We start from the raw sequence: 19,710 nt of genomic DNA on the forward strand, positions 1-19,710 counted from the left end.
TGTTGCAATTGTTTGGATAAGTAGTAGCAAATGGTAAAATCATCCATATGATTTTCTTTTTTTATTTCTCTTTATTCTAACCTTAATATTGATGTTCTGACAGGCAGTGTTGCATAATTACAAGCAATTTTGTGACAATGTTGGAATTTTACGCTGTTGATAATAATGACCATTTAAAGAAAAAACATTGTTTACCGACACGGTTTCTAATGCTGCAACAATAAATTGTCAAACCTTGGGGATATGGTTTTAAAGTTGAAACGTCCGATCTCGTGTTAGTACAGTTTAGTGGGTTCAATTTTGATTTGTTTCTAACTAAGCCTTTACATAAGCTGTTGGCGAGAGCAAAATATTTGGACTTTGAGCAGTTTAATTTCGTAAGTTGATATTTTCAAGGATAAGTATTTAATGACTAACATGGCATTTTTTCCTGTGATGATATTTTAAATCTCCAAGGATTAAAACTTTTCAGGAATCTGTGAGTCTTGTTCCTTTTAATTGTCAATTTCAATCTTGAAATCGGCACTTCTTCCCAGATTTTGCAGCCTTCTCTTTCGCCTTGGAGATATTTAGGTCATAACGTTCATGGAGGAATAGTTTGATATTTCAGACCTATATTTCATAAATTGCGATAGTGTTGACATTCTTTTTGGTTCCAATTAACCTTGTTTGTTGTTTCAATTCGTTTCCCATGTGAAATACATGGTTTCCTTCAAATTTGATCCTGATCTTGTTCTATGGTAATCGTATCGAGGGTACAATAGTATTTCATTTCATTAGAATCCTTCAGATGTAATTTCAATGACTGGGTCTAACCTGTGCGGGCTTATCATCTTAATCACTTAATGGTGGACATATTAGGACTATCTAACAAGGTTTTATTTTACTTCAACTTTGATTTCAATATGCCTTTCTATATTATATTCACTGCGATTGGTTGAAATTCATAATCCTTCCTACATATGGTTACTTTAGTCAGACACCGGGGTTTAAGGTTATCACATGGCTTGGAGGTGGCTTCCAGAACCAGTCTTACCAGGACCAAGTACGACGGCTTCAACTGTTGTCAAATGTTATGTCAGGTAAATGACTTTCTTCCATGCATGTGATTATATGACCTATATTAATTATATATGTTCTAGACAGGTGAGATTAAATAATCTGGCGGTATTCTGACTTCCCGGGCAGTCCATCTATTGTTTACAACTAACACAATTATTATATTATTTAAGTGTATCAGGGCTTTTCAAAAATCTCTGAAATTTGAAATATTTTCTGAAACTTTTGAGTTTACCTTTACTTAAAGATATATCACTTTGTTAACTTGAGTGAATTAAGGAAAGAAACGATATTGAGTGAATTAGTAGGAATTAAATGGTCTCATCACATACATTACAACCTCTTTTCCTTATCTTTTTTTCTGTGAAGAATTACTTAACTGAAATAAATATAAAAAAAGAAATGTAAATGGCTTAAGGAAGCCTTTACCGGTACGAACAAACTCGGATAGCCACTGCATGATATGACAGAAATATCCCACACTCTCATCATCATTTTCCGTATATATTTTTTGTTGAGGTATGAATAAAAACGTGTTAATGGAATGAGAGAAAATACGGTCTATATAAGTATAAAGATTGTCTACCCCTGTACGGGTATTAGATAAAAAGAAAGAGATTTCTGACATTACTAACCCCATTTCAGTCAGGTTTTCAAAAACAATCTGCCTGTACAATTTCATATTAAGGAAAACAGGAAAGACCAGCCGCACTTCATGACTTGAAAAATAGATGCATAGATGACATTTAAGATGGTCATGCAACTATGGAGAAATACAAATCGTGACGTTTGTTATATCGGCACGTCGTTAAATTTTATATATATAAAAAATGATTGTCGATCGTGTTCTTATCGCCTGTTTCTTTCAGCAAAAGCCTTGATGTGGGAAAATATAATATTCTTCAATGCAATCTGTCGATTTCATAATGGAGAAAACAGGAAAGACCAGCTGCAGGGATGTTTAATACTCAAAATAAAAAATATAGGAAATCTGCATGGGAAATATCTAAGATGTTCATGTAACCACGGAGGGATATTAACCGTGATTTTTGTGATATAGGTCTGTCGCTTAACTTATATCTATAAGCACAATGATTGTTGGACTCTTGTCGCCAGTTGCTTCCAGCAAAAGCATTGATGTGAGAAAAACACGACGATATTTGAATATACTAAGTTGGGTGGTATATTTATTAACAAAAAGCTTTTGTGGATATGGAAGCAAATGAATTTAAAGTGAAAGAGGCACTGCTTAATAGTGATTGCAAGTTAATCAACAAGCACATTTGCTTAAATTTCAAAATGTCATAGCAATACATACGCCGACATATCAACGTGTATCAATGTGTTACCATGGACGTAGATATTCGCAGCACTACTTTATCATTGTCGTCGTCTTCGTCGTCTTCTTCTTCGTCGTCTTCTTCTACTTGACATCATTGCATCATTATCATCATGTGGTGATTGGATAGAGCAATGGTAAACCACTCGTCTTTCATCCAGCCGTCCGGGATTTCATTCCCAGAATGGACATGAGTTTTCTCCGGTTCTCTCAAACAGTGCGATCCCTCGCACGCTAACAATTAGTATAAGTTGAAATAAATAAAGTTGAGAGAGAGAGAGAGAGAGAGAGAGAGAGAGTGAGAGAGAGAGAGAGAGAGAGAGAGAGTTGATTACAAAATTGGAAAGGGACTTTGAGGAGGGGAGGTAATTATTTAAGAATGGGCGGGAAGAGAAGAACGGTTGGTAGGTTGTGTTATTAAAACAAATGTGTGCGCTTATGAACGACAACCATGGAAACTGATATAATGAAAGTTATTATATGAGTAAGGCTGTATTTCATCATTGCATTTTGTAAGTAAAATATATAGCTATTTACATAAATAGGATGCATTATTCTGTGACATTTTATTGATTTCTTCCATTCACAAATTTATAAATTAGTAAGCCTCTCCCCTTTACTACAAGTTAGGACTTTACAATGAACAAGGACGGAGCATCTAGATTAATCAATACATATTTTATAATAACTAATTTCAAAGTTTGATTTTCACATTTTTTCAGATAGATGTCGGGTCCTGATAAGTTTGGATATAACAAAAGATAAGGAGCAGATCGAAAATGCATACCTCGACCCCACAGGTAAAAGCAGACCTGATTTATTGAGAAACACTCTCATATATCTACGTGAGAGTATCAAATTCGCATTATCTTACATATTGAAACGAAGACATTATATTGTGTATACCTAGTCTACCTGAAAGGACGTTCTAAGTTGGAGCTGTTAATTAAAAAACGTTTAGTATAATGCTGAATATGCATTTTGAACTATATCATCATGAAATCAGAAAAAAGTTTTCTACAGGATACTTACTGAAAACAAATTTTTAAAAATGTAAAGAATATAGAACAGAAGCAATGAGGAATTTGAACAAATATATAAGAATTCTCTTTTAATCAAAGTAAATTTGGGGGGAAATGTTGATATTTTCCTTGACTGTGGCTCATGCTTTCAATATTTCATTTACATACACAAGGAATATCGGCAGACTTGTACCTGAACGCAGTAAAGCGTCTGAATAGGGAGTATGGCTGTTCTATCAACACGAACAGCCTGGTTCTGAAGGCAGAGTATGTACACAATGACAAGCCAGAAGAAACTAGCTACGTGAAACTCTATGGTATATCCAAAGATCACCAAGTTCACCATATACGTAGGTTTTATTATCATATATAGACTTTGCTGTTGATTGAACATTAAACGACGTAAAAATCAACTAAATAATTAATCAGATAACATAGGCTTACGTCGCACTCTCTGTTAAATAAAAACTGATGATACGCTAGCGAACCCTATTGCATCTCATTCGAAGATAGCCAGCGTTAGTGCAATACGAATGTGTAACAATATATCAGACAGTAGAAAGTTGTCTCGTATTTCAATAAGGATTTTTACTGACAAACTATCAAATATCACTAGATAACAAGATATAAGATTTTAAGTATTTTTGATTTTGTTTTGCTATTGACAGATGAAGTTGTTTGTCTTTTTAAAACCCCTTGAATATCAGATGAATTCCACTGCAACATTTTGTGTGGAATAAAATGTATTTTTTTCGTACTTTTTGTGTTCATTTATGAAATGTCTTTAAAATGTAGTTTTTTTATTGTATTAAATGGATATCTGTGTTGTTCTATTAGCATTCACACCTGAAACATGTTATTAACAAGGATATTCAATTTTGATTTTTTTTCTAACATCTTGCAGCTGGTCTTGGGATTTCTATAAACCTAGGAAAGGAAGAGAAACTTTACTTACACGAAGGGAAAGGAGTGAGCTGTAAATATGATATAAACCAGATCCGGACTTTAGGTTTATGTGGTGGGCTGACCCTGGAAAAGTACTGGATGGACATCTCCAATCATGTGGCTTTATGCTGCTTTTCAACTTGTAAAGGATAACCGGTATTCTTCGGTATTACGTAGGCCTCCCCTGAGGCCCACTTACATATGTTTAAACAGTTTGTGGATCCAGGGAAAAGGCCTATAGGAAGGTACGCATGCGTATTGGGAATAAATGTCCCATTGGGAACACCATTTATCTGTTGGTACCCCTCTCTGCAGTAAGCTGAGATTCGACCAGAAATTATTACATTATAACAACTTAAGCTTAAGGCATCAGACAAAGAAATCGCCTACTTAATTAAAATCTTTCCCTTCATATCTTGATAGAGTAAACTGGGATAAGCAAAGGAGCCTTCAGTAAGGTTGTGAAAGTAACAGCCTGTTTTGCAAAGCTGATTATAAGGGTGCCAAACAATGGCCTATGATAATAAGCATATATCTCTGTGTATGTATCTAAAACATTTTTTTATCATTTCAAAATTTTAGTTAATTGCAACTTTCGTTTCTGTGTTTCACTATGATCTGTATATTAACTTTTGACCTAATTAACATTGTCATAACGTGTGCAACTGGAAATTATATGATGTTGATTTACATTTATTAAATTTTAAATTGTGACCGGTGTATTATGTGTAGACCTTTGACCTTCATAGCATTGTTTTCATATTTGTAAATGAAAAGTGTAAAAGAAAGATAAATATTAATCACTTCTTTGACCTTTGGTAACCTACATGTAAATGCATATATTGACATTCGATCTTATTAACCATATATAGCTATAACGTTTGCGAATCAACACTTTACCATTTGACCTGTGACATCTCCTTGATGACTTTTGCCATAACTTGGCATTGCAGTACTTCAACAAATAAATGATAATCATAGAAAGATAATATTACATATTAATACTCAGTATTCGTTAAACTTTGATATTTTCTCTGTGTTCCGTATAATACAAATGAAAAAGTTTTTGAAAACAAATAAATCTACTGATTTTTGTGGTTCTAGTTAAGTAAGTATAACATCAACTTATTCTATTGAATGTAAATATTCCACAAAACTTATGATTCAAATATACCAATAATTACATCACAAAACAAGAAGAAAAAGAACATGTGAAAAAGATCATTATCAAAACTCAACTTCAATAAAACAAGGGCAAAATTTGAACAAAAGAAAAAATTACTCGGAGACTAAGACCGCGTGTTCCGGAAGAATAAGCATCTTCCGCTTCATCGACGACACCCGCCATGTTATTCTTGATCCATCCATATTACGTTTCCAAATGTTAACAAGGTATACAACAGCGAAACCAGCAAACTACCGAGAACTAAACAGATTCATATCGCACAAAATCATAGAAGATCACTATGACGACATTAAAACTTCATGTATCTGCAATTTTTGAAACCCTTTGGTATGACTTGCACTTCTTGTGAACACCGAATATTGAACCAACTGCGACATGTAAACACCATAGGTTGGGAGTGCAATGTTGCTTCTTCAAAACGAAAATTTACAATAGGATAATGGAAATAAACACACGTTGTGGAAAACTGCCGATGTTGGTTTCGTCTTAAGAAAAGATCGGGATGAATGACTGATGGATAAGAGTGTGTGAGTGTAACGTCTTTGATTTCCAATTCTGGTGGATATCATCGATGGACGTGGTCAATAATTATCTTGTTACTCGAAGTCAAGACGCCGTCAATTCAGGCAATCTCAAAATTAAATGGGCACAACAGGGGGCTATGTAACCTACATATGAAGTCTAATAAATATCCTCCACATACATCTTAAGGCATAGAAAAAAAGGATTTTTTTACGGATGGACGGACCACTGGATTTGAAAAGCAAATTATCATCGTGTTGCAAAAAATACAAAATTCAACGCGTCACACATGCTTGATTGTACATAATCAGTCTCTGTCGTACGCAATAAGTATGTCTCATACGTTTTATCAATAATATCTGAGTCCCAAATATGTACATATATTAACAAAATCATCTAAGCACTTAAAATAAAATCTGATTGATGTATTCCGTATAGAGTAGATGGATTTCTTAATGTACAAGGTAACAGGTGAGTACTGACGTTTCTTACTTTTATAGTTAGACTTTGTTCTGGTGTTAGTGAACGTACATGATTTGCTTATTATACGTAACATCAACGCATACCTGGGGGCTTCGTTAGCTTATTTACAGCGTTTGGAGGCAGAGGAATTCATTGGAGTAACTGTACAATAAAATTAGCAGCAAGGATAGGGTTCCAGCAAAGGCCTCCATTGTTCATTATGGTTTTTATCAAATGTATTGCAATACAGATAATTCGATGGGAAACAAAATTATATTCTAATCAGTTTTAAACAAGGTTATTGCCAAATATATGAAAACTTGGTATGGTGTAAGTTTTGTCCATCGTCTTGATTTATTGTTTTGAAAACAGCTTCAATATACATTACAAAAATATAGGAAAATAGGTTTTGAACTACCTAAATGCTTCTTGTCCAAAGTTTGGGGTTTGAGAAAAGTGTCTCCATTTCATAAACAAAACTTAAAACGGTAGTACATTTCATAGTTTCAAAACGATTTGATCAGTATAAGGTGTCTATATAGTTTGCTCTTAAGTTTAGAAAATATTGTTTTATATATATATATATGTAATTTATGAAATATTATATCAAATTTTAATTCTTTTAGTCAGAACATTTTTGTTGTGTATTCCAACATTTGAGTAATGCGTATTAATGAACATAATAAAAATATCATTGGATTGTTTTTAAAGAGCATGAGAAAAACAAGTCGTCATCCCTGCAAATTCAACCAAAGGAAAACTTTGCAAGGCGATATTGACAGGTGATATATATATATATATATAGTTGTTTAACAGGGCCTAACCTAATTACTGTATTTTGTTGAACAACATGAGTAAAAGCTTGTGTCATTTATCATTGTACCTGTACATGTATAATTCAAATGTGCAAAGGCCAAAAGGACAGCACTGACAATGTCTATACTTAAAATTTAATAATTGAACCCCCAAATACCATATACATTAGGCATAGTTGATAACAACATGCATAGTCAATATTGCTGGTTGTTTCTGTTAGAGTCGGGACTGTGTGTCTCGGAAACTCAAAAAGCTACAAAGATGCTGTGGAACTGTATTACACAGTTTCCCTTTAGGTTTACCTAGGCAGGTAGATAGAGTGTGATCAGACAACTAGTTACAGCACAAATATCAGCAACTTTGCTTATTCTGCTCACTTACAATGTATGTAATGTATGGTATGAAGTTTAACGTTTTGATGTTCATTGTAATGCCGGATACTTTTCTTTTAATACTTTTTTCTCGTTTAAGAATCTGACATTACTTACTTTGACTAAGATATACAGCACAGGTCTCAACGATCAAGTTTTCTCCTTCTACCTGTTCAGGAGTCTGCATGTATATATTCGATGTGTTCAGGGTTAGGAAACTCTAGTTTCATCTCAGTGACTATTATGGGTTTTTTTTGATACATTCACGGCTTGACAAACATAATAGGTTATTAGCTAAGCACACCAATTGCCTTGAGGAACTCTAGCACGTGTTTACTGTTTCCAGAAGAAGTTAAAGATTTTAGTATATTTTAATGATTATGATTTGTTGAATGCACTGAGGCTTGTCTTCCTGTACGATTTTGTAACTCGTGTATGACCTATCGATAAATTGCAAAGATGGCGTCGTCTCTATAACTAAGTCAGTTTAACAGGCTGTACTTGTTGTATGCATACTGATTAAATTCACTTTTACTATGTGACCCTAAAAAGAGTTCTCAAACGGTCTGAAATCTGTTTTTAAAAAAAAGAAGATTAAAATCGACTGGTACAGCGAAAAAAAAAATTACCATTTTTATTCTACCATCAATTGTTTTAGGATACGGTATTATGGCACGGCGTTGTCAGTCCCCCCGTTTTAAAAGTTTATTTGGTCTCCCGCAGTTTTTAACCGAATGTTTCTAAACTTTTAAACTTGGTAGACTAAACCACCATGTCATGATGTCATGACAGTGTTTCCCTGAACGGCAGTTTGGTCTGACTGTATACGGAAGGGTTACTACCTCTTGCTGTTTTCATCAGGTTATCTTCTTTGTCTACTTCGGAGATCTCTATCATCTCCCCAAACCTTGTAGCCTTTATAAACTTAACATAATATTAGGTTTTTCTTGATGGTTGTTTGATTTGTCTGTAGACGGAAGAGACACTCGCCCTTGTTGCTTTAATCAGGTTACTTTGTCCAGAGATTAGCTCTGAAATCCAAATTGTTCTTTGTATTGTACAGTATTTTTACCTTGTCAAGTATATCGCCCACGTGTCATCAAGACCTAAACACTATTTTATTTGATGGCATTTTGAATCGTGTTACAATTTCGACATGATAAGTAATAAATGTTCCTTTGACATAAGAGACAAATATTGTTCTGCCTAGCGGTGCCTTTGTTATAGACACTGCCAAGGCTAAGAACCCAGCCGTCCTTGTACTGTTCAGCAGAAAGAACATTAGAATTATACCTGCTGTATCTTTTGCATTATTTGTAAGAGACGAATAAATTCGGGATCTTCTTTTTTAAGCATTTTGAACAACTTTCTTCATTGATTTACATGACGGATATTTTCGATAAAGCTGAAGACACTCACTCTTCCGGAACATCTTGTCATTTTCTTGCTATATTGCATCAGGGGTCTCAATGGAAATATTTCTTTTGCCCTTTTTTCTTGGATGAAGATTGATTTCATTTAAGATGTCAGTATTTTCTTCTTTTTTAAATGTATTCCCTTGACAGTGCCTCACATTTGACTTTCAGATGAGCGTTCACCTATATGCACTTTTGGTGGGTGGCTCCTCATATTATCTCGCATACCAAGACAGATCACGTGATTTGAAGTCTGCGTTGACATGACTGTATATCACTACCAATTTAATGCAGCTTTAGTTAAAATCGTGTCAAGTATGGTCATCTTACCACGTCTGAATTTTCTTCCCACACCGTTTTTGAGATATTTGGTATTCATCGTGCCATATTTGTATCTCTCGTGTCTCATCGAAAAGTTTCCGTTCCATAGCAATCATGTACTACATGTAGAATTATGTATACAAACTTAACAATACCTTCAAGACAAACTTATTAGTATGTTTCTGTCTTTGTTTTTAATTGTTACAGATGAAAGAGATCGTGAAATTTCAAATCTCAATATTATTACCTAAAAAGGATATTTTGATGGCTTCAGCACAATTCAGATGTTGTGACTATTAAAATTTTTCTTGTATTGATGTGCAACAAATTCTACTCATTACTGAAGTGACATAATTAGAGTTGTATTCGTATGACAGAGGAGTCAATGTCTATAAAATGTGATGAACAATACCACGTGACTATGAAATACCACTCTACTGGGTATGTAATTCTATAACACACCATTCCCTTACAAACATATAGTACATCATTAAAAACAATCCGGATTATTTCAGAATAATGAAAAGATCTTCCATTTTAGATTATGTCCCGTTGGGACTAAATAGCCTATCGTGTTTTGTCTGCCGTCGTGTGTCGACACATCCAACACCTGTCTTTTTAAACCCACTCCAATAAAGCCTGTTTATCAAAGGAAACCAAACTTCCAGACGAGTAATGTATAGATCATCAAAGCTATTTTATCATAAAGTCACAATTGATTGATATTCTAAAGACGTCGCAGTGATATATTTTTATCGGTTATTTTTCCAGAAAAGGTTTTTTATTCTAATGATGTCATGTACATCTCTTACTTCATTTGAATTTTGAGCTAAATAATCTACCTTTAGTCAGTAAAATGGTGATTAGGTAGAAAAATGTCATCGGGTGGAAATGTTACCTGAAATGTATCGCGAGTCATCATGAGTACATAAAGTGATGGTTTTTATGACACTAAGCTGACACATTTTTGTATATCCACTCATGCGAAAAATGTTGTCCTTTCTAAAGGGTAATTTAAAATATATGAAGAGAATCGTTACATATGATAATAATGTATACATTAAGGAACAACAGACTGAGGTCATTACAGGTTAAATTATGGTAGGTATCAATTTAAGAACCGTTTCCATTGTCCGGTTACCGTCCGGCTTCCCTCCTTCCAGCAAGAGTTCCCTTCAGTTCGATAGGCTAGATATATCATTCGATCAACTGAATAGTTTAATTCTCACATGATCTATCTCTGAACGCCAACTATTTTAGTTCCCGTACAGGACAGCTTGCTTTGATAAGGAGAATTGTGACATCTTTAATTTTTACGGTCGTCATAGTGATTTCATTGAGAAATATTCGCTATGTGTTTGATGTTCGTTAGTTTGCCTGTTGGTTCCGTTGTTGTTAACTTTGTTCTCATTTGAAATCGTAACATTGCTTACTTGGATTGACCAAGATTTACATGGCGGGTATAGAAGTTCAATATCACATAATCTAACTGTGAGCTAACGTTTTAAGGTCGCTAATGACTTAATATTAGTTCATGAAGTTAAATTAAACATAAAACTGTAAGTAAAATTCAGAGTCTGAACAAATGTGCGGGGATGGCAGTCACACGTATATTCAACCATACGTCCGCTAATTAACACGTTTTAATCAATACACGGATTGGGATAACAAGACACTTCAAATTTTATCTTTGTTTTTACATTTGCTTCAGGTTTGTAATGATAACATCATAAAAATTCTTATAACACAACCAATAGAAGATTAAAGTGTGACATTTCGAAGACTACATACATGGTTACCTTCATCAGACAAATTGCATTGACGTACGTCGTGTAGCCGAATTGACTACAGGACATTGATACCATCTGGTGTCACTTTTTTGTCTATAATCTGTTTTCCATCTCGTCACACTATTTTTGACTTTGGTGTACTTAGGATTATAGCGCAGCCGCAAAAGTTAGCTGATTTCTTACAATTTTGTACGCTACGTACGTCAGTGTTAGTACGCTCCAAACTGATAATTTGTCTGATGAAGGTGACCATGTAGTCATCGAAACGTCACACTCTTATCTTCTATTGGCTGTGTCATACAAACTTCTATTCAATCTATGTCTTCAATGTATCATTATTGTGAAATATAAGTGATATTACAAACGCACACACCATACTCTGTACAAAGGGCAAAGTTGACACCATAAACAAAAAAACATACGTAACCCCCAAGTGTCGGCACTTTCTGAACATCTCTTAAAAACCTCCTCGGGCCCCTACCATCACCAACAAGTCCCAAACAGCTATTTGAAAAACCAAACTACATTAGAGGACAACCCTGTTCGTGACCTATATCAGGCCTAGGGGTTTAATTGGCATCATGTGTTGATGTTAAAAACAGTAGTCGCGTTGAATTTAAGTATAAGGATTTCATTCTGGGGCTACAACTAGTGATCTCTAAGGGATCAAGGTGTGTATACTTATATACTGATGCATCAGTCTTTATAATTACTGGATGGACAATAATCTATATTATAGTAATGGACAATAATTCATATAGTAATGGACAATAATTTATATTATAGTAATGGACAATAATTTCTATTGTAGTAATGGACAATAATTTATATTAAAGTAATGGACAATAATTCATATTATAGTAATGGACAATAATTTATATTATAGTAATGGACAATAATTTATATTATAATAATGGACAATAATTTATATTATAGTAATGGACAATAATTTATATTATAATAATGGACAATAATTTATATTATAATAATGGACAATAATTTATATTATAATAATGGACAATAATTTATATTATAGTAATGGACAATAATACATATTATAGTAATGGACAATAATTCATATTATAGTAATGGACAATAATTCATATTATAGTAATGGACAATAATTTATATTATAGTAATGGACAATAATTTATATTAAAGTAATGGACAATAATTTATATTATAGTAATGGACAATAATTCATATTATAGTAATGGACAATAATTTATATTATAGTAATGGACAATAATTTATATTATAATAATGGACAATAATTTATATTATAGTAATGGACAATAATTTATATTATAATAATGGACAATAATTTATATTATAATAATGGACAATAATTTATATTATAATAATGGACAATAATTTATATTATAGTAATGGACAATAATTCATATTATAATAATGGACAATAATTTATATTATAGTAATGGACAATAATTTATATTATAGTAGTGGACAATAATACATATTATAGTAATGGACAATAATTCATATTATAGTAATGGACAATAATTCATATTATAGTAATGGACAATAATTTATATTATAGTAATGGACAATAATTCATATTATAGTAATAGACAATAATTCATATTATAATAATGGACAATAATTTATATTATAATAATGGACAATAATTTATATTATAGTAATGGACAATAATTCATATTATGGTAATGGACAATAATTCATATAGTAATGGACAATAATTTATATATTAATGGACAATAATATATATTTCAGTAATGGACAATAATTCATATAGTAATGGACAATAATTTATATATTAATGGACAATAATTTATATTTCAGTAATGGACAATAATTTATATTTCAGTAATGGACAATAATTTATATTATAGTAATGGACAATAATTCATATTATAGTAATGGACAATAATTAATATATTAATGGACAATAATTTATATAGTAATGGACAATAATTTATATTATAGTAATGGACAATAATTTATATTATAGTAATGGACAATAATTTATATTATAGTAATGGACAATAATTCATATTATAGTAATGGACAATAATTTATATAGTAATGGACAATAATTTATATTATAGTAATGGACAATAATTTATATAGTAATGGACAATAATTCATATAGTAATGGACAATAATTCATATCATAGTAATGGATAATAATTTATATTATAGTAATGGACAATAATTCATATAGTAATGGACAATAATTCATATTATAGTAATGGACAATAATACATATAGTAATGGACAATAATTCATATTATAGTAATGGATAATAATTCATATAGTAACGGACAATTACTTTATACGATTTACTTGTTTCACTTTCAGATAAATACAACAGCTTATGAATAATGTTTACCATTACTGTCAAAAACATCATAACACATCACAAGTTATTATCACACATCATAACCGTATTCTGTTATGTAATATGATATAGTGTCCTACGCTATGATTATTGACCTATATTTAATGGCTTGCATGATAATATTTTCAAATGAATGCTATAACTATCAACCCCGTACAATGTATTAGAGCTGTACAGTGTATTGTATTGATGTACATTGTAATCTGTCAGAAATATATCACACATATATTGGTCTATTTGGCATGGTGATGATGATAGACACAATGATGTATTGAGAGACATAAAAACATTTTGGTACAAACTCTAGGATACAATTTGGATTCAAGGTGTTGTTTTGTTGTTCGGTAAAAGGACACTTAATAATGGGGTAAATTTGAATACACGGTCTTCTATAATAATATGGCTTAATATATTGACTTCGAAGATTGTTATAAAACTTCACTTAAGAATGAAATGATATTCATCATCGGTGCTATTTTTCTGGAACTATGTACAGGTTCTTTGCTATCTTTGCTCTATATCTTCCTTGTTCTATGTTAAGATTGTGTGAACTAAGCCGAAATCTGGCTATGTGGGGTTTTCTCTCTCTATTGACTTACACAAGTAGTGTTGTAAAGATAAACGATCATACTTTATCTACAGAAATATTACTATTATCAAGTGATATCTCTTCATCATAAACACCGTAAAATCTTTGATTAATCAAACTGAACACTATTTTTTTTCATTACAATCTTTATTCCAAAAATAATTTAATCCTAATTTGTTAAGCTCTGCTTGAATATTTAATATCCAGATATTATTAGATGCTACCGTTTCATCAAAACATTATTTAAAATGCAACTATTCGTAGCCTTCATCTTTAACCAATATTTAAATATTCTTAGTTTCCTACAGGTTAAAAGTGGTAGTTGTCCTAACTCACAATAGACTAAACTTTTGTCTACACATAGGAGTCTTTAATATGCACTTCATATACATCTAAAGCTTTATGAACAATCCCAAATTTCTGAGTCTTTACTAACAATACTATTTACAAATATGTCGAAAACATATGTCAGTGTCTGAATATTAAATTTGTAAATTTTTAACTTACTTTAAGAGAGAGAATACTATGCCTTTTTCAGTTGGTCAGCCAAGCATACCAAGGTAATCATTTTCTGTAATTTATCTGACGATTCTCCAATTAACACCATGTACTCTGTATACATCAAAAGAGATCTATTTATCATAATGATTACTATCTATAAACAACCTTCTTCTTTCACAGTCATTAACAAAGAATATAAAATCGGCGATAAAATTTCCCCTTCTAAGAGGTTAATGTTGTTAGTGAAATATTCAGAATAAGTGCCGTCGTGCTTAACATAGGATTTAACACAACTATACAATGACTGAATGATTTTTAACATATGGTGACGGGAGGTGGGGGAGAGTGTAATATGGTGATGGACAGGGCCTGGGAGTGTAAAATGGTGATGATAGAGAATATGTAATATGGTGATGGGAGGTGGAGAGAGAGTGTAATATGGTGATGGGAGGTGGGGAGAGAGTTTGGGAGAGAGTGTTATATGGTGATGGGTGGTGGAGAGAGAGAGTGTAATATGGTGATGGGAGGTTGAGAGAGAGAAAAAACGTGATCACACCAGTCAAAGTGGTGAATAAGGGTGATGGGAGGTGGGGAGAGAGTAATATGGTGAGGTGGAGAGAGAGTGTAATATGGTGATGGGAGGGGGAGAGAGGGAGAGAGTGTAATATGGAGAGAGTGATTGTGAAGGGAGGTGGGGAGAGAGTGTTATATGGTGATGAGAGAGAATATGTAATATGGTGATAGGAGGTTGGGAGAGAGTGTAATATGGTGATGGGAGGTGGAGAGAAAGTGTAATATGGTGATGGGAGGTGGGGAGAGAGAGTGTAATATGGTGATGGGAGGTTGGGAGAGAGTGTAATATGTGTGATGGGAGTGAGAGAGAGTGTAATATGGTGATGGGAAGGGAGAGTGTGTTATGGAGAAAGTGTTATATGGTGAGAGAGAGAGTGTAATATGGTGAGATGGGAGGTGGAGAGAGAGAGTGTAATATGGTGATGGGAGGTGGGAGAGAGAGTGTAATATGGTGATGGGAGGTGGAGAGAGTGTAATATGGTGATGGGAGAGAGTGTGTAATATGGTGAGAGAGTGTAATATGGTGATGGGAGGTGCAGAGAGTGTGTTATATGGTGATGGGAGGTGGAGAGAGAGAGAGTGTAATATGGTGATGGGTGGTTGGGAGAGAGTGCAATATGGTGATGGGAGGTTGGGAGAGAGTGTAATATGGTGATGGGAGGTGGGAGAGAGAGTGTGTATATGGTGATGGGAGAGAGAGTGTAATATGGTGATGGGAGGTAGGGAGAGAGTGTAATATGGTGATGAGGAGGTTATATGGTGGAGAGAGTGTAATATGTGTGATGGGAGGTGGAGAGAGAGTGTAATAGGTGTGATGAGAGAGTGTAATATGGTGATGGGAGGTTGGGAGAGAGTGTAATATGGTGATGGGAGGTGGGGAGAGAGAGTGTAATATGGTGATGGGAGGTTGGGAGAGAGTGAAATATGGTGATGGGAGGTTGAGAGAGAGTGTTATATGGTGATGGGATGGTGTAATATGGTGAGGGAGGTGGGGAGTGTTATATGGTGATGAGAGAGTGTAATATGTGTGAGGTGGGGAGAGAGTGCAATAGATGGGAGTGGGGAGAGAGTGTTATATGGTGATGAGAGCGCATATGTAATATGTTTATGGGAGGTGGTGAGAGAGTGTGTAATATGGTGATGGGAGGTTGGGAGAGAGTGTAATATGGTGATGGGAGGTTGGGAGAGAGTGTGTAATATGGTGATGGGAGGTGGAGAGAGAGTGTAATATGGTGATTGGAGGTTTAGAGAGTGTACTATGATGAAGGGAGGTGGGGAGAGAGTGTTATATCGTGATGAGAGAGAATATGTAATATGGTGATGGGAGGTGGGGAGAGTGTGTAATATGGTGATGGGAGGTGGGGAGAGAGTGTAATATGGTGAGAGAGAGAGTGTAATATGGTGAGGTGGGGAGAGAGAGATGGGAGGAGAGAGTGTAATATGGTGATGAGGAGGTGGATGGGAGGTGGAGAGAGAGAGAGTGTGGGGAGAGAATATGGTGATGGGAGAGAGAGATGTAATATGGTGATGGGAGGTGGGGAGAGAATAGAGAGAGTGTAATATGGTGGTGGGAGGTGAAGAGAGTGTGTTATATGGTGATGGGAGGTGGAGAGAGAGTGTAATATGGTGAAGGGAGGTGGGGAGAGAGTGTTATATGGTGATTTGAGAGATTATGTAATATGGTGATGGGAGGTGGGGAGAGAGTGCAATATGGTGATGGGAGGTGGGGAGAGAGTGTAATATGGTGATGGGAGGTGGGGAGAGAGAGTGTAATATGGTGATGGGAGGTGGGGAGAGAGAGTGTAATATGGTGTTGAGAGAGAATATGTAATATTGTGATAGGAGATGGGGAGAGAGTTTAATATGGTGATGGGAGGTTGGGAGAGAGAGTGTAATATGGTGATGGGAGGTGTAATATGGTGATGGGAGGTGGGGAGATTGTGTAATATGGTGATTGGAGGTTGTGAGAGTGTGTAATATGGTGAACGGAGGTTGAGAGAGTGTAATATGGTGATGAGAGAGAATATGTAATATGGTGAAGGGAGGTGGGGAGAGTGTGTTATATGGTGATGAGAGAGAATATGTAATATGGTGATCGGAGGTGGGGAGAGTGTGTTATATGGTGATGGGAGAGTGCAATATGGTAATGGGAGGTGGGTAGAGAGTCCAATATGATGATGGGAGGTTGAGAGAGTGTGATATGGTGATGGGAGGTGGAGAAAAGTGTAATATGGTGATGGGAGGTGGGGAGAGTGTGTAATATTGTGATTGGATGTTGAGAGAGTGTAATATGGTGAAGGGAGGTGGGGAGAGAGTGTTATATGGTGATGGGAGGTGGGGAGAGTGTGTAATATGGTGATGGGAGGTGGGGAGAGAGTGTAATATGGAGATAGGGAGAGAGTTTAATATGGTGATGGGAGGTGGGGAGAGAGTGTTATATGGTGATTTGAGAGATTATGTAATATGGTGATGGGAGGTGGGGAGAGAGTGCAATATGGTGATTGGAGGTGGGGAGAGAGTGCAATATGATGATGGGATGTGGGAAGAGAGTGTAATATGGTGATGGGAGATGGAGAGAGTGTTATATGGTGATGGGAGGTGGAGAGAGAATGTAATACGGTGATGGGAGGTGGGGAGAGAGTGCAATATGGTGATGGGAGATGGAGAGAGTGTGTTATATGGTGATGGGAGGTGTGGAGAGAGTGTTATATGGTGATGAGAGAGAATATGTAATATGGTGAAGGTTGGTGGGGAGAGATTGTTATATGGTGATGAGAGAGAATATGTAATATGGTGATAGGAGGTTGGGAGAGAGTGTAATATGGAGATAGGGAGAGATTTGAATATGGTGATGGGAGGTGGGGAGAGAGTGTTATATGGTGATGGGAGGTGGAGAGAGAGTGTAATATGGTGAAGGGAGGTGGGGAGAAAGTGTTATATGGTGATGAGAGAGAATATGTAATATGGTGATGGGAGGTGGGGAGAGAGTGCAATATGGTGATGGGAGGTGGGGAGAGAGTGTTATATGGTGATGAGAGAGAATATGTAATATGGTGATAGGAGGTTGGTAGAGAGTGTAATATGGTGATGGGAGGTGGAGAGAGAGAGAGTGTAATATGGTGATGGGAGGTTGGGAGAGAGTGCAATATGGTGATGGGAGGTTGGGAGAGAGTGTAATATGGTGATGGGAGGTGGAGAGAGAGAGTGTTATATGGTGTTGGGAGGTTGGGAGAGAGTGTAATATGGTGATGGGAGGTGGAGAGAGAGAGTGTAATATGGTGATGGGAGGTTGGGAGAGAGTGTAATATGGTGATGGGAGGTTGGGAGAGAGAGTGTAATATGGTGATGGGAGGTGGCGAGAGAGTGCAATATGGTGATGGGAGGTTGAGAGAGTGTGTTATATGGTGATGGGAGATTTAGAGAGAGTGTAATATGGTGATGGGAGGTGAAGAGAGTGTGTTATATGGTGATGGGAGGTGGAGAGAGAGTGTAATATGGTGAAGGGAGGTGGGGAGAGAGTGTAATATGGTGAAGGGAGGTGGGGAGAGTGTGTTATATGGTGATGGGAGAGATTATGTAATATGGTGATGGAGGTGGGGAGAGAGTGCAATATGGTGATTGGAGGTGGGGAGAGAGTGCAATATGGTGATGTGATGTGGGGAGAGAGTGTTATATGGTGATGGGAGGTTGAGAGAGTGTGTAATATGATGATGGGATGTGGGAAGAGAGTGTAATATGGTGATGGGAGATGGAGAGAGTGTTATATGGTGATGGGAGGTGGAGAGAGAATGTAATATGGTAATGGGAGGTGGGGAGAGAGTTTAATATGGTGATGGGAGGTAGAGAGAAAGTGTAATATGGTGATGGGAGGTGGGGAGAGAGTTTAATATGGTGAAGGGAGGTGGGGAGAGAGTGTTATATGGTGATGAGAGAGAATATGTAATACGGTGATGGGAGGTGGGGAGAGAGTGCAATATGGTGATGGGAGATGGAGAGAGTGTGTTATATGGTGATGGGAGGTGTGGAGAGAGTTTAATATGGTGATGGGAGGTGGGGAGAGAGTGTTATATGGTGATGGGAGATGTGGAGAGAGTGTAATATGGTGATTGGAGATTGAGAGAGAGGTTTATATGGTGATTGGAGGTTGGGAGAGAAAGGTGTTTATATGTCGCAGTTGATTCGATAACCAAAGGCCCGTTCCCATTATCACGATTTCTGTGTACGAAGTCGTCAACTGGCCGACAAACTCTTAACAATAGGTTTTAAAAGAGTGCAAATCTTTCTTTTGTTCATATTTTGTATTTTGACCAGCTTTATGGAATTTGATTTTGGAGAATGATAACGTTGACATGCTGGCATTTTTGTTTCTTGTGGCAAGAGGATGGACATGACAAAACATAGAGGTGGCCATATACA

The sequence above is a fragment of the Ylistrum balloti genome, unplaced genomic scaffold (genome assembly GCF_031769215.1).
Source record: "Ylistrum balloti isolate Yb309-2 unplaced genomic scaffold, AGI_CSIRO_Ybal_v1 Utg369764, whole genome shotgun sequence".
Lineage (NCBI taxonomy): Eukaryota > Metazoa > Mollusca > Bivalvia > Pectinida > Pectinidae > Ylistrum > Ylistrum balloti.